This window comes from Schistocerca gregaria, chromosome 10 (genome assembly GCF_023897955.1).
Source record: "Schistocerca gregaria isolate iqSchGreg1 chromosome 10, iqSchGreg1.2, whole genome shotgun sequence".
Taxonomy (NCBI): Eukaryota; Metazoa; Arthropoda; class Insecta; order Orthoptera; family Acrididae; genus Schistocerca; species Schistocerca gregaria.
The window spans coordinates 38,876,466-38,893,362 of record NC_064929.1 but is presented as its reverse complement, the minus strand read 5'-3'; the positions used below and the strand labels follow the sequence as shown (position 1 = coordinate 38,893,362).

Here is a 16,897-nt window from a genome sequence, read left to right as displayed (position 1 = left end):
CGAGCCCCATTGTGCACTCCATTATTCATGCCAACTCAGTGCCTCGCTCTTTACTACTGTGTACCAATCTTGTCGTCCAACTGCAAAAGACTGGGCCACAACAAGTTTCCGCGTCTCCATTGCACTGCGCATACTACAAAACGCTCCCCAAACTTGGCACTCACCCACGCAGCCGACTTTTCCGACTTTCCACGACGCTCACGCAACGCTCACGCTAGTGACAGCATTATTTATAGTTCGACGTCGCGCCAAAGCGAATGAGCACATTTCGCCTACGGCTTAGGCCGCCCTCCTAGTGTGGCTGCTCGGTGTCTGCAGGCAGCGAGGGTCTGCTAGCTTCCTGTGTTCGCACCTATGTCACCCGTGCTTGCTTGTCAGAGACAGACTATCGCAAAACATACAACACACTCCATGAATTGATTGCTACGGCATCTGTTATCAGCAGTCACAACTAGCAACACCAGTAGCAGCCGACTGCACGCAAAGAATAGGAATGTGCAGTGGGATTTACGTGAACTCGGCGCAAGGCAGATCTTTCCGACATAGGCTTGAGAATCTTACGGGAACACTTGTACTGTTTCTAAATTAAGTGGTGGCGTGGGAGGAGGGTGCTTCCCGCGCACTAATAACAGCACGCTTGCCAATTGTGGATGCTAATCATTCGCTTGTATCTTCCTAGACACATCTGCAGGCTGAGAATTATTCCACTTGCATGGCAAGGTGCGCATGTAGGTGTGTTAAAAATTCTGGATGCACTGGGTATTGATCCCAGTACCTCTCGCATACTAAGCGAGCGCTCTACCATCTGAGTTACGCCCGCCCACCACGAAGACTAATGGTGCTACATACAGCCATATAGACGACACAGACCCTTGCACTCCCATTATTCAGCAGACAAACACTACTCTCTATGTATCCGTTAGGGTGTCTTTCAGGTTTCGTGCATTCTGTATCGAATCGTAGTTGGCCACAATGAAAGTGGCACGTATAACGTCGAAAATAGAGTTCGGACACCGCTCTGAGTAAGACGAACGTGTTGTCCACCCTCTAGACTTCAATGAGGTTAAGCCGTGATACCTAAGACAGATCTGCACTCGATGACACCTCGATAACAGCCGGTCCCCACACTTAGATCTTGCTCTCCTTACGTCAGTATACATCATATCAGTCTGTGACGCTGGCTTTGCAACATCTTGCGAGCCTTTAGGTTTGCCGCGACCAACACTTACAATGCACTGACCACAAAAAATTGAGGCGCCGCGGCTTGAACCCTGCACCTTTCACATGCGAAGCGAACGCTCTACCAACTGAGCTACGCCACATGCACGACCAAACTGCGCTATTCCCCATTCTTTGCGACTCTGATGCGTACGGACACGATGGTTGGTTGGTTTGTAGCGGTGAAGGGAGCAGAGTACAAAGGCGCGGACACGTTCATATACACAAAAGTTCCAAGTAGTTTCGATGCTCTGGTATTACAAATGCAAATTCCGTCTGTTTTTAACGTCTTAAATTGAAAGAGCCGTCACAAATTGCTCCGTTTTCACTCCTTGTCGACAATCATACAGCACCTGAGGTAACAAACACATCTCGAGCCCCATTGTGCACTCCATTATTCATGCCAACTCAGTGCCTCGCTCTTTACCACTGTGTAACAATCTTGTCGTCCAACTGCAAAACACTGGGCCACAACAAGTTTCCGCGTCTCCATTGCACTGCGCATTCTACAAAACGCTCCCCAAACTTGGCACTCACCCACGCAGCCGACTTTTCCGACTTTCCACGACGCTCACGCTAGTGACAGCATTATTTATAGTTCGACGTCGCGCCAAAGCGAATGAGCACATTTCGCCTACGGCTTAGGCCGCCCTCCTAGTGTGGCTGCTCGGTGTCTGCAGGCAGCGAGGGTCTGCTAGCTTCCTGTGTTCGCACCTATGTCACCTGTGCTTGCTTGTCAGAGACAGACTATCGCAAAACATACAACTCACTCCATGAATTGATTACTACGGCATCTGTTATCAGCAGTCACAACTAGCAACACCAGTAGCAGCCGACTGCACGCAAAGAATAGGAAAGTGCAGTGGGATTTACGTGAACTCGGCGCAAGGCAGATCTTTCCGACATAGGCTTGAGAATCTTACGGGAACACTTGTACTGTTTCTAAATTAAGTGTAGGCGTGGGAGGAGGGTGCTTCCCGCGCACTAATAACAGCACGCTTGCCAATTGTGGATGCTAATCATTCGCTTGTATCTTCCTAGACACATCTGCAGGCTGAGAATTATTCCACTTGCATGGCAAGGTGCGCATGTAGGTGTGTTAAAAATTCTGGAGGCACTGGGTATTGATCCCAGTACCTCTCGCATACTAAGCGAGTGCTCTACCATCTGAGTTACGCCCGCCCCCCACGAAGACCAATGGTGCTACATACAGCCATATAGACGAAACAGACCCTTGCACTCCCATTATTCAGCAGACAAACACTACTCTCTATGTATCCGTTAGGGTGTATTACTGGTTTCGTGCATTCTGTATCGAATCGTAGTTGGCCACAATGAAAGTGGCACGTATAACGTTGAAAATAGAGTTCGGACACCGCTCTGAGTAAGACGAACGTGTTGTCCACCCTCTAGACTTCAATGAGGTTAAGCCGTGATACCTAAGACAGATCTGCACTCGATGACACCTCGATAACAGCCGGTCCCCACACTTACATCTTGCTCTCCTTACGTCAGTATACATCATATCAGTCTGTGACGTTGGCTTTGCAACATCTTGCGTGCCTTTAGGTTCGCCGCGACCAACACTTACCATGCACTGACCACAAATAATGGAGGCGCCGCGGCTTGAACCCTGCACCTTTCACATGCGATGCGAACGCTCTACCAACTGAGCTACGCCACATGCACGACAAAACTGCGCTATTCCCCATTCTTTGCGACTCTGATGCGCACGGACCCGATGGTTGGTTGGTTTGTAGCGGTGAAGGGAGCAGAGTACAAAGGCGCGGACACGTTCATATACACAAAAGTTCCAAGTAGTTTCGATGCTCTGGTATTACAAACGCAAATTCCGTCTGTTTTTAACGTCTTAAATTGAAAGAGCCGTCACAAATTGCTCCGTTTTCACTCCTTGTCGACAATCATACAGCACCTGAGGTAACAAACACATCTCGAGCCCCATTGTGCACTCCATTATTCATGCCAACTCAGTGAATCGCCCTTTACTACTGTGTACTAATCTTGTCGTCCAACTGCAAAACACTGGGCCACAACAAGTTTCCGCGTCTCCATTGCACTACGCATACTACAAAACGCTCCCCAAACTTGGCACTCACCCACGCAGCCGACTTTTCCGACTTTCCACGACGCTCACGCTAGTGACAGCATTATTTATAGTTCGACGTCGCGCCAAAGCGAATGAGCACATTTCGCCTACGGCTTAGGCCGCCCTCCTAGTGTGGCTGCTCGGTGTCTGCTGGCAGCGAGGGTCTGCTAGCTTCCTGTGTTCGCACGTATGTCACCTGTGCTTGCTTGTCAGAGACAGACTATCGCAAAACATACAACTCACTCCATGAATTGATTGCTACGGCATCTGTTATCAGCAGTCACAACTAGCAACACCAGTAGCAGCCGACTGCACGCAAAGAATAGGAATGTGCAGTGGGATTTACGTGAACTCGGCGCAAGGCAGATCTTTCCGACATAGGCTTGAGAATCTTACGGGAACACTTTTACTGTTTCTAAATTAAGTGTAGGCGTGGGAGGAGGGTGCTTCCCGCGCACTAATAACAGCACGCTTGCCAATTGTGGATGCTAATCATTCGCTTGTATCTTCCTAGACACATCTGCAGGCTGAGAATTATTCCACTTGCATGGCAAGGTGCGCATGTAGGTGTGTTAAAAATTCTGGAGGCACTGGGTATTGATCCCAGTACCTCTCGCATACTAAGCGAGCGCTCTACCATCTGAGCTACGCCCGCCCTCCACGAAGACTAATGGTGCTACATACAGCCATATAGACGACACAGACCCTTGCACTCCCATTATTCAGCAGACAAACACTACTCTCTATGTATCCGTTAGGGTGTATTTCAGGTTTCGTGCATTCTGTATCGAATCGTAGTTGGCCACAATGAAAGTGGCACGTATAACGTTGAAAATAGAGTTCGGACACCGCTCTGAGTAAGACGAACGTGTTGTCCACCCTCTAGACTTCAATGAGGTTAAGCCGTGATACCTAAGACAGATCTGCACTCGATGACACCTCGATAACAGCCCGTCCCCACACTTACATATTGCTCTCCTTACGTCAGTATACATCATATCAGTCTGTGACACTGGCTTTGCAACATCTTGCGTGCCTGTAGGTTCGCCGCGACCAACACTTACAATGCACTGACCACAAAAAGTTGACGCGCCGCGGCTTGAACCCTGCACCTTTCACATGCGAAGCGAACGCTTTACCAACTGAGCTACGCCACATGCACGACCAATCTGCGCTATTCCCCATTCTTTGCGACTCTGATGCGTACGGACACGATGGTTGGTTGATTTGTAGCGGTGAAGGGAGCAGAGTACAAAGGCGCGGACACGTTCATATACACAAAAGTTCCAAGTAGTTTCGATGGTCTGGTATTACAAATGCAAATTCCGTCTGTTTTTAACGTCTTAAATTGAAAGAGCCGTCACAAATTGCTCCGTTTTCACTCCTTGTCGACAATCATACAGCACCTGAGGTAACAAACACATCTCGAGCCCCATTGTGCACTCCATTATTCATGCCAACTCAGTGCCTCGCTCTTTACCACTGTGTAACAATCTTGTCGTCCAACTGCAAAACACTGGGCCACAACAAGTTTCCGCGTCTCCATTGCACTGCGCATACTAAAAAACGCTCCCCAAACTTGGCACTCACCCACGCAGCCGACTTTTCTGACTTTCCACGACGCTCACGCAACGCTCACGCTAGTGACAGCATTATTTATAGTTCGACGTCGCGCCAAAGCGAATGAGCACATTTCGCCTACGGCTTAGGCCGCCCTCCTAGTGTGGCTGCTCGGTGTCTGCAGGCAGCGAGGGTCTGCTAGCTTCCTGTGTTCGCACCTATGTCGCCTGTGCTTGCTTGTCAGAGACAGACTATCGCAAAACATACAACTCACTCCATGAATTGATTGCTACGGCATCTGTTATCAGCAGTCACAACTAGCAACACCAGTAGCAGCCGACTGCACGCAAAGAATAGGAATGTGCAGTGGGATTTACGTGAACTCGGCTTCCCGCGCACTAATAACAGCACGCTTGCCAATTGTGGATGCTAATCATTCGCTTGTATCTTCCTAGACACATCTGCAGGCTGAGAATTATTCCACTTGCATGGCAAGGTGCGCATGTAGGTGTGTTAAAAATTCTGGAGGCACTGGGTATTGATCCCAGTACCTCTCGCATACTAAGAGAGCGCTCTACCATTTGAGCTACGCCCGCCCCCCACGCTACATACAGCCATATAGACGACACAGACCCTTGCACTCCCATTATTCAGCAGACAAACACTACTCTCTATGTATCCGTTAGGGTGTACTTCAGGTTTCGTGCATTCTGTATCGAATCGTAGTTGGCCACACTGAAAGTGGCACGTATAACGTCGAAAATAGAGTTCGGACACCGCTCTGAGTAAGACGAAGGTGTTATCCACCCTCTAGACTTCAATGAGGTTAAGCCGTGATACCTAAGACAGATCTGCACTCGATGACACCTCGATAACAGCCGGTCCCCACACTTACATCTTTTTCTCCTTACGTCAGTATACATCATATCAGTCTGTGACGCTGGCTTTGCAACATCTTGCGTGCCTTTAGGTTCGCCGCGACCAACACTTACAATGCACTGACCACAAAAAATTGAGGCGCCGCGGCTTGAACCCTGCACCTTTCACATGCGAAGCGAACGCTCTACCAACTGAGCTACGCCCCAGGCACTACCAATCTGCGCTATTCCCCATTCTTTGCGACTCTGATGCGCACGGACACGATGGTTGGTTGGTTTGTAGCGGTGAAGGGACCAGAGTGCAAAGGCGCGGACACGTTCATATACACAAAAGTTCCAAGTAGTTTCGATGCTCTGGTATTAAAAATGCAAATTCCGTCTGTTTTTAACGTCTTAAATTGAAAGAGCCGTCACAAATTGCTCCGTTTTCACTCCTTGTCGACAATCATACAGCACCTGAGGTAACAAACACATCTCGAGCCCCATTGTGCACTTCATTATTCATGCCAACTCAGTGCCTCGCTCTTTACCACTGTGTACCAATCTTGTCGTCCAACTGCAAAACACTGGGCCACAACAAGTTTCCGCGTCTCCATTGCACTGCGCATACTACAAAACGCTCCCCAAACTTGGCACTCACCCACGCAGCCAACTTTTCCGAATTTCCACGACGCTCACGCTACTGACAGCATTATTTACAGTTCGACGTCGCGCCAAAGCGAATGAGCACATTTCGCCTACGGCTTAGGCCGCCCTCCTAGAGTGGCTGCTCGGTGTCTGCAGGCAGCGAGGGTCTGCTAGCTTCCTGTGTTCGCACCTATGTCACCTGTGCTTGCTTGTCAGAGACAGACTATCGCAAAACATACAACTCACTCCATGAATTGATTGCTACGGCATCTGTTATCAGCAGTCACAACTAGCAACACCAGTAGCAGCCGACTGCACGCAAAGAATAGGAATGTGCAGTGGGATTTACGTGAACTCGGCGCAAGGCAGATCTTTCCGACATAGGCTTGAGAATCTTACGGGAACACTTGCACTGTTTCTAAATTAAATGTAGGCGTGGGAGGAGGGTGCTTCCCGCGCACTAATAACAGCACGCTTGCCAATTGTGGATGCTAATCATTCGCTTGTATCTTCCTAGACACATCTGCAGGCTGAGAATTATTCCACTTGCATGGCAAGGTGCGCATGTAGGTGTGTTAAAAATTCTGGAGGCACTGGGTATTGATCCCAGTACCTCTCGCATACTAACCGAGCGCTCTACCATCTGAGCTACGCCCGCCCCCCACGAAGACTAATGGTGCTACATACAGCCATATAGACTACACAGACCCTTGCACTCCCATTATTCGGCAGACAAACACTACTCTCTATGTATCCGTTAGGGTGTATTTCAGGTTTCGTGCATTCTGTATCAAATCGTAGTTGGCCACAATGAAAGTGGCTCGTATAACGTTGAAAATAGAGTTCGGACACCGCTCTGAGTAAGACGAACGTGTTGTCCACCCTCTAGACTTCAATGAGGTTAAGCCGTGATACCTAAGACAGATCTGCAGTCGATGACACCTCGATAACAGCCGGTCCCCACACTTACATCTTGCTCTCCTTACGTCAGTATACATCATATCAGTCTGTGACGCTGGCTTTGCAACATCTTGCGTGCCTTTAGGTTCGCCGCGACCAACACTTACAATGCACTGACCACAAAAAATTGAGGCGCCGCGGCTTGAACCCTGCACCTTTCTCATGCGAAGCGAACGCTCTACCATTTTTTTTTTTTTTTTTTTTTTTTTTTAATGCGTCTTCCTCCTCTGAGGATGGGAACTCACGACCCCTGGTTTACTAGACCAGTGCTCTACCACTTTTTTTTTTTTTTTTTTTTTTTTTTGTTCTTGGGCCTCCCTTCTCCCCACACAGCCCATCCATTCGCTCACCTTTTATGCCTTCTTCGGCGAGCTTCTATGCTATATCGACTGTTTTTTTTTTTTCAAATTTACTGTGACAGTTAGGAAATGAAATGATGTTTGGCTTCTTCGCCATGTGAGGCTTCTCCTCCGTAGAACTGAAAATTGAAAAATTAAGGCTTCTTGGGAATTAATAAATTGTCACTCTTGCTTCATACTGAAAAATATTAAACAAAAATAAAAAGATTGTAACTGAGGAACACGTGCAAGAAGCTTCCACTGCATTGTGTGCAACGAAACCACCTTCCGATATTACCGAGATCCTGGAAAATCATCATAGATGAAAGTAGTTGCTGGAGATATGGCGTTCATCCAGCAGTAAGTGTGAAGCCGCAGTGCCGTTTCGGGGTTCTGTCCGAGGCCTTCACGGCTACCGTAGCGGCCCTGTGGCACACGAAGTGCCCACCGTACTTCACCCTCAACACCGATCCCCTACTTTGGCCTGTGACTACATTTTTCGTAGACGAGGGCTATTAAGATGTTTATCCAATCCCTTGTCTCTGAAACAGAATGTGTAACATGTTACCAAAAGTTTTTTTGTGGTCCCTGCGCGTACATATCTGATAATATTTTGCTCGTTCGTATAATTCGTATTCTAAAACACGGTCATTGCCGTGTTCAGATATAACGTAATGTACATAATTGCCAAACAACCACAACACAGCATTGGTTTTCTGGACAGGGAAGAAAACACCATCGGGGAAGAGTAATTTTTCAACATTGATCTCAGTACTAACAGTTCTGGTTATAAAGGCTACCCGCCGTTGGAGTCCCCTCCATATTTCGGCGTATCCGCCACAGAGAAAGCGGTGGATCAATGTGTCAACTGCGTCACATCGGGTGCACACAATCGTGTCACTAAGACCAATGGAGTGCAACTTTTCGTTAGTGGAAACTACGTTATTAACAACTCGGTACCAGGTTGCCTGAATGTCGGAAGACAGTTCACGATTACTAATATTTCTCCAAATTCTTTTCCAGTCTTTGTCGGGATATCTGCACTCCATTTTGTTGACATGTTCTTTCGTTGTTAAGAGTTCCATTAATTTCCTGCAATTCCTTGATTGTGGATTCGGGACAATACTGTCCATGTAGCTAATCTCTAAAAAGAACTGGCGAATATATTTCAATTTATAATTAATTCCGCCTATATTTATGGGTGGACGTAAATTTTCTGGCTGTAGGAGTCGATACAGCCTTGCTGTAATACTATGTGGATGTTTTTCTATAATTTGTAGGGTCCTCTTTATATATAACGCCGTAGTCTTCCGCCATATATCTGTTAAACCTAGGCCACCTTCAGCGGAAGGTAACGTAACTGTACCGACTGCTACTCTAAAAATATTCCCTGTCCATATAAATCGGCAAATGATACTCATTATACGTTTGGCAATGGGTTTCGAAACTGGCAATATTTGACCTATATATATAGCTTTTGATAAAATGGACCAATTAATTATTCTGATTCGTTGTTTAATGTTCAGATGTCTGATCTGATTGAGTATTGTGGCTCCTCTGATTGTATCCAGTACTTTCTTCCAATTGTAGGTCATGGTCTGAAGCGGACATCGGTAAAAGGTGACACCCAGAGCGGTGTGACGATCGACGGAGCGTGCCCATTCCAAACGGACATCTTGAAGACCTTTAAGATTTAAAAACGAACTCTTCACCTCGTTAACCCTAGCGCCTGTAGCTTCACAAAAGATCTGAATATTCGTAGTTAATTTCTCTAAATCTTCGTTACTACGAATAACCACTCCAACGTCATCAGCATATGCATTGGTGACGTTGTTAACGCCAGATATCGTGATGCCCTCAAGATCGACATCGAGTCTCCTTAGTAAAGGCTCCAGTGCAACAACATACAGGAGCATTGACAAAGGACTTCCCTGCGGGACGCCGTTGCGAATTTCAATGGGTGGAGTGAAATGCCCATTTACAGACACTTGTGTTTGGATGCCTTCAACAATGTTAATTAAAACTTGCACAAAATGTTGACTAAAACCCACATAGGTCAACGTTCTGAACAAAAATAAGTGGTTGACCCTGTCAAAAGCCTTTGAGAAGTCGATAAAGGCAAGGCCTCCTGGTGAGGATGACGTTGCAAAAATTGCAGAGACATCCCTATATTCACAAACAGTTTTAAAAATATTCCGCCCCGAGAGACAGGTTTGGTGGTCACCTATGATCTTCTCCATTAGAGGTCTCAGTCTTTCCTTCAGTACACGTGCAATTATTTTATAATCCGAGTTCATCAAACATATTGGTCTCAATTGATTGAGATCTTTAACTGTCGCGTTCCTTCCCTTTGGTATTAGCACAGTTACGCTTTCTTTGAACTCGCGTGGAACAGTAACACCTTGCAACACTTCATTTATTACTTCTGTGAATTGATTACCGATGAGAGGCCAAAATTTACAATAAAACTCTACAGGCAAGCCATCAGGCCCTGGGGACTTACGGGTAGGCGAATATTTAAGTATATCAAACACCTCCTCACATGTGATCGCAGTGGTAAGGGACACATTGTCCTCGTCATTGATAACGTTGTCGATACCTGTAGTTCGTAGCAAATCGTTCGCACAGTCTAGATTATACCGGGTATCAGTATATAACGTACGATAAAATCCATAAACTGCATTTAAAATGTCAGAGTGTTCCGTCAGCACCCGGTTATCGCCCACTCTAAGACAAGCAATAAACGCTCGTCTTCTATTTCTTTCATGTTCGAGTAAGTGGTACAGCGATGCGTTTTCGTCCTCCACCGTTGTCGGGACACGAGATTTAATTTTTAAACCCTCCAGCTGTTGTCGCTTGAGACTTATGAGGTGAGCCTTGATCTTCTTTATTTCAATGAAAACCTCATCAGTCATCTGCTGAGCTGATAGTTCCCTTAAGCATGTATAGTAAAATTCAACGGTATTGCGAGACCACATCGCTCGCTCCCTCCCGTAAGCTATTAGGGATGATCTCAATTTCTTTTTAGCACATGAGGTCCACCACGCAAGGCGAGAGCTGTATTTATGGCGCATACGTAGAGCAGCCTGCCATACCTCCGCTACTGTTCTTGATAGGGCACCCTCGAACAACATATGGGTATTCAGCTTCCATAAGGGGCCACCCCAATACGTTCCTTGCTTCTGAAACCGAATGCTACATTTCACTGCGAGATGGTCCGAAAAGGTAGTGGGAATTACTTCGATACTACTGATTTTATTTTCCAGGTTTGCTGTGACGTATATTCTGTCTATTCTGCTTTGCGAGCGACTACTGATGTACGTAAATTTGACTAACGTGGGGTATTTGCTTTCCCACACGTCTGTCCACTTTATGTTTGTCACCAAAGCCGCCAGTTCCCTGGAGAAGTTAAAATTTGGTCGCTGATCCTTTTTGTGAAGTACACAATTAAAGTCACCACCGATTAAAACTTCCGCCGGATTCCCCTTAAGTAAATAGACCATATCGTTCTTAAAAAAATTAGCCCTATCATCTCTAGCGTTGTTACCAGAGGGGACATATACATTTAAAACAGTAGTAGTAAAAATTTTACAACTGATGCCCCTCCCATTTTCTAACAGACAGATATCCTTCACATCAATACCATCTTTGACAAGGATCGCAGTCCCACATGTGGCTTCCGGTGCAATATTTAAAATCTCTTGAAAACCTGGGACATAAAAGTTGTGGACATTAAATTCCTGTAGGAGGGCTATATCAGTATCCGACTGGTAAAGGAAATCTTTTAAAGAAGCGACTTTCGTTTCACTGCGAATCCGATTTATATTGATCGTGGTCACATTATATGTCAGTTCCGTTGGCATAGGTGCAGGTAAAAGAAATTGGCTAATGAAGTACACCCCATGCAGAGTCACGTCTGTACCATTCCATTCTGTCTGTCAGAAAGAAAAATAGACATAAAAAAAAAATTAAATGCCACTAGCATGTGTCAGGTCCATCTCCATTCCGTGGTCGGTGCGATCTTCTTGGGCATCGGCCCAATCAAGTCCTTTTCCTGAGACAGTTCGGTCTAAATCCATAGTAGTGCCGGTCTGCAAACCTGCGACGCCAAGCGGTGCGCGAGGTTGTGGTTGAAGATCATCTGCATCGGCACGACTCATCTCCGCTTCAGTACACTCGTTAACTCGTGCTACTGGGCATTGTTCTCGTAGTCGTTCATTATCCCTTAAATGTTTTAACTTTTCCCGCAATGCAGGAGCTAAACTCTCTGCTGCTTTGTGTGCCAATCTCCTCTTCTTGTCTTTCTTCGAAGATCTCTTCGGCGATCCAGCAGGAGATGAAGTTTGCGACCTGTCAGGAGAAGTACCGGATGATACGTCTGACGTCGCCTGTTCCTTTTTTCGGACAAAAGTCCGCGTATCGCATTCCACAACGGCAGAAGGAGGCGCATCTTTTTCCATGGCTCCCACTGGTAGCAACCCAGTCTCCAATTCGACACTATCGCTCGTTGTGGTTTCCTTGACGTAAGTGTCTTCTGTGGGCGCCAACGTGAAACCAATGTCCAGATTGCTATCTTCGTTCATAGTTCCCGCAGAGTGGATGCCTGGAGCGTCCACTCCTCGGAAGCTAGTGGCAATATCCTCACGTTGGTGGGAATCCTGCCGACGCAAGGAAACCTCCGTTGCGGGTATTTGGGGATCTTCGGCCGAGTCCGCGGAAGAACGAGCAACCACACTGGGAGAGTTGGAAAAAGTTGGCGTCGGCATAGATTCGAGGGGCGCGGAGCTGATCGGCAGACCATCCGCAAATCTAGAGCTTGAAGCCGGAGTATCATCGACAACCGCCCGCGAGGCAGCAGGCTCCCCGCGCATAGGCGGCACCGACTCGCCTCGGCGGCGGAAGTCAGCAGCGGCAGCGTATGACAACTTCATACCAACAACAGGGCCGGAACTCGGCATCTCGTCACGCGGTAACTGCGGGACACGCCTCCGTGAACATTCTGCACGAATGTGTTCCGTGGAATTGCATAAAGCGCAAGTCCGCGGTTGCCCATCATAGATAATCAAAGCACGATACCCACAAATATTAAGATAAGAGGGGACATGCTTCTGTAATTCAATCTTAATTTGCCTTACGCCGTTCAAGACAGGAAACATATGAGCTTCAGACCACCTTTCTGCCACATTGGAAATAATTCTGCCATAAGGCCGAAGGGCAACATTAAGTTCTTCGGGCGGAATTGCAAAAGGGAGCTCAAACACTCTGATCGTACGAATCCCGTACCCAGCATGATTAACAGCAACGTCACTCACATTCCCATCAGAATGATTAAACTTCACGCTACCTCCGCAACGATCCACAATGGAACTACATAATTCTGGACTTTTCATCTTCAGATACACAGCATTTGTCACAAACGAGAGATAAACTCCGACAACATCATCACCGTTAATCAATACTTTTTCGATAAACCATGCTTTAATTTCAAATGCTTTAGGTCGAACGAAATTTCGATCGAAAGTAAACTTGATTGTGTCTTTCCTCAAATAATTCGACCTATTCATTCTAGAACTTCATGAATACAAGTGCAACACGAATAGCGGCTTAGCAGCACCACTAACCTCAAAGGCAGCGACTCAGCCTGTGTTTACTACAGCCAGACGTCCAGCTCCGCCACACGTCCGTCCCGCTCGGCGGCTGACTCGCAACTGCCAACTGAGCTACGCCCCAGGCACGACCAAACTGCGCTATTCCCCATTCTTTGCGACTCTGATGCGCACGTACACGATGGTTGGTTGGTTTGTAGCGGTGAAGGGAGCAGAGTACAAAGGCGCGGACACGTTCATATACACAAAAGTTCCAAGTAGTTACGATGCTCTGGTATTACAAATGCAAATTCCGTCTGTTTTTAACGTCTTAAATTGAAAGAGCCGTCACAAATTGCTCCGTTTTCACTCCTTGTCGACAATCATACAGCACCTGAGGTAACACACACATCTCGAGCCCCGTTGTGCACTTCATTATTCATGCCAACTCAGTGCCTCGCTCTTTACCACTGTGTACCAATCTTGTCGTCCAACTGCAAAACACTGGGCCACAACAAGTTTCCGCATCTCCATTGCACTGCGCATACTACAAAACGCTCCCCAAACTTGGCTCTCACCCACGCAGCCGACTTTTCCGACTTTCCACGACGCTCACGCTAGTGACAGCATTATTTATAATTCGACGTCGCGCCAAAGCGAATGAGCACATTTCGCCTACGGCTTAGGCCGCCCTCCTAGAGTGGCTGCTCGGTGTCTGCAGGCAGCGAGGGTCTGCTAGCTTCCTGTGTTCGCATCTATGTAACCTGTGCTTGCTTGTCAGAGACAGACTATCGCAAAACATACAACTCACTCCATGAATTGATTGCTACGGCTTCTGTTATCAGCAGTCACAACTAGCAACACCAGTAGCAGCCGACTGCACGCAAAGAATAGGAATGTGCAGTGGGATTTACGTGAACTCGGCGCAAGGCAGATCTTTCCGACATAGGCTTGAGAATCTTACGGGAACACTTGTACTGTTTCTATATAAAGTGTAGGCGTGGGAGGAGGGTGCTTCCCGCGCACTAATAACAGCACGCTTGCCAATTGTGGATGCTAATCATTCGCTTGTATCTTCCTACACAAATCTGCAGGCTGAGAATTATTCCACTTGCATGGCAAGGTGCGCATGTAGGTGTGTTAAAAATTCTGGAGGCACTGGGTATTGATCCCAGTACTTCTCGAATACTAAGCAAGCGCTCTACCATCTGAGCTATGCCCGCCCCCCACGAAGACTAATGGTGCTGCATACAGCCATATAGACGACACAGACCCTTGCACTCCCATTATTCAGCAGACAAACACTACTCTCTATGTATCCATTAGGGTGTACTTCAGGTTTCGTGCATTCTGTATCGAATCGTAGTTGGCCACAATGAAAGTGGCACGTATAACGTTGAAAATAGAGTTCGGACACCGCTCTGAGTAAGACGAACGTGTTGTCCACCCTCTAGACTTCAATGAGGTTAAGCCGTGATACCTAAGACAGATCTGCACTCGATGACACCTCGATAACAGCCGGTCCCCACACTTACATCTTGCTCTCCTTACGTCAGTATTCATCATATCAGTCTGTGACGCTGGCTTTGCAACATCTTGCGTGCCTTTAGGTTCGCCGCGACCAACACTTACAATGCACTGACCACAAAAAATTGAGGCGCCGCGGCTTGAACCCTGCACCTTTCACATGCGAAGCGAACGCTCTACCAACTGAGCTACGCCCCAGGCACGACCAAACTGCGCTATTCCCCATTCTTCGCGACTCTGATGCGCACGGACACGATGGTTGGTTGGTTTGTAGCGGTGAAGGGAGCAGAGTACAAAGGCGCGGACACGTTCATATACACAAAAGTTCCAAGTAGTTTCGATGCTCTGGTATTACAAATGCAAATTCCGTCTGTTTTTAACGTCTTAAATTGAAAGAGCCGTCACAAATTGCTCCGTTTTAACTCCTTGTCGACAATCATACAGCACCTGAGGTAACAAACACATCTCGAGCCCCATTGTGCACTTCATTATTCATGCCAACTCAGTGCTTCGCTCTTTACCACTGTGTACCAATCTTGTCGTCCAACTGCAAAACACTGGGCCACAACAAGTTTCCGCATCTCCATTGCACTGCGCATACTAAAAAACGCTCCCCAAACTTGGCTCTCACCCACGCAGCCGACTTTTCCGACTTTCCACGACGCTCACGCAACGCTCACTCTAGTGACAGCATTATTTATAGTTCGACGTCGCGCCAAAGCGAATGAGCACATTTCGCCTACGGCTTAGGCCGCCCTCCTAGAGTGGCTGCTCGGTGTCTGCAGGCAGCGAGGGTCTGCTAGCTTCCTGTGTTCGCATCTATGTAACCTGTGCTTGCTTGTCAGAGACAGACTATCGCAAAACATACAACTCACTCCATGAATTGATTGCTACGGCATCTGTTATCAGCAGTCACAACTAGCAACACCAGTAGCAGCCGACTGCACGCAAAGAATAGGAATGTGCAGTGGGATTTACGTGAACTCGGCGCAAGGCAGATCTTTCCGACATAGGCTTGAGAATCTTACGGGAACACTTGTACTGTTTCTAAATAAAGTGTAGGCGTGGGAGGAGGGTGCTTCCCGCGCACTAATAACAGCACGCTTGCCAATTGTGGATGCTAATCATTCGCTTGTATCTTCCTAGACACATCTGCAGGCTGAGAATTATTCCACTTGCATGGCAAGGTGCGCATGTAGGTGTGTTAAAAGTTCTGGAGGCACTGGGTATTGATCCCAGTACCTCTCGCATACTAAGCGAGCGCTCTACCATCTGAGCTACGCCCGCCCGAAGACTAATTGTGCTACATACAGCCATATATAGGACACAGACCATTGCACTCCCATTATTCAGCAGACAAACACTACTCTCTATGTATCCGTTAGGGTGTACTTCAGGTTTCGTGCATTCTGTATCGAATCGTAGTTGGCCACAATGAAAGTGGCACGTATAACGTCGAAAATAGAGTTCGGACACCGCTCTGAGTAAGACGAACGTGTTGTCCACCCTCTAGACTTCAATGAGGTTAAGCCGTGATACCTAAGACAGATCTGCACTCGATGACACCTCGATAACAGCCGGTAACCACACTTACATCTTGCTCTCCTTACGTCAGTATACATCATATCAGTCTGTGACGCTGGCTTTGCAACATCTTGCGTGCCTTTAGGTTCGCCGCGACCAACACTTACAATGCACTGACCACAAAAAATTGAGGCGCCGCGGCTTGAACCCTGCACCTTTCACATGCGAAGCGAACGCTCTACCAACTGAGCTACGCCCCTGGTACGACCAAACTGCGCTATTCCCCATTCTTCGCGACTCTGATGCGCACGGACACGATGGTTGGTTGGTTTGTAGCGGTGAAGGGAGCAGAGTACAACGGCGCGGACACGTTCATATACACAAAAGTTCCAAGTAGTTTCGATGCTCTGGTATTACAAATGCAAATTCCGTCGGTTTTTAACGTCTTAAATTGAAAGAGCCGTCACAAATTGCTCCGTTTTCACTCCTTGTCGACATTCATACAGCACCTGAGGTAACAAACACATCTCGAGCCCCATTGTGCACTTCATTATTCATGCCAACTCAGTGCCT

At 47.3% G+C, this 16,897-nt stretch overlaps 2 non-coding genes across 2 annotated transcripts; both read right to left on the bottom strand.

The window, feature by feature from the left end:
- Window positions 1–5,897: 5,897 nt before the first annotated feature.
- Trnaa-cgc (transfer RNA alanine (anticodon CGC)) lies at window positions 5,898–5,970 on the bottom strand. Its single transcript has one exon. It is a non-coding gene; the product is annotated as a tRNA-Ala (tRNA).
- An 8,955-nt stretch (window positions 5,971–14,925) lies between these two features.
- Trnaa-cgc (transfer RNA alanine (anticodon CGC)) lies at window positions 14,926–14,998 on the bottom strand. Its single transcript has one exon. It is a non-coding gene; the product is annotated as a tRNA-Ala (tRNA).
- Between the last annotated feature and the right edge of the window lie 1,899 nt (window positions 14,999–16,897).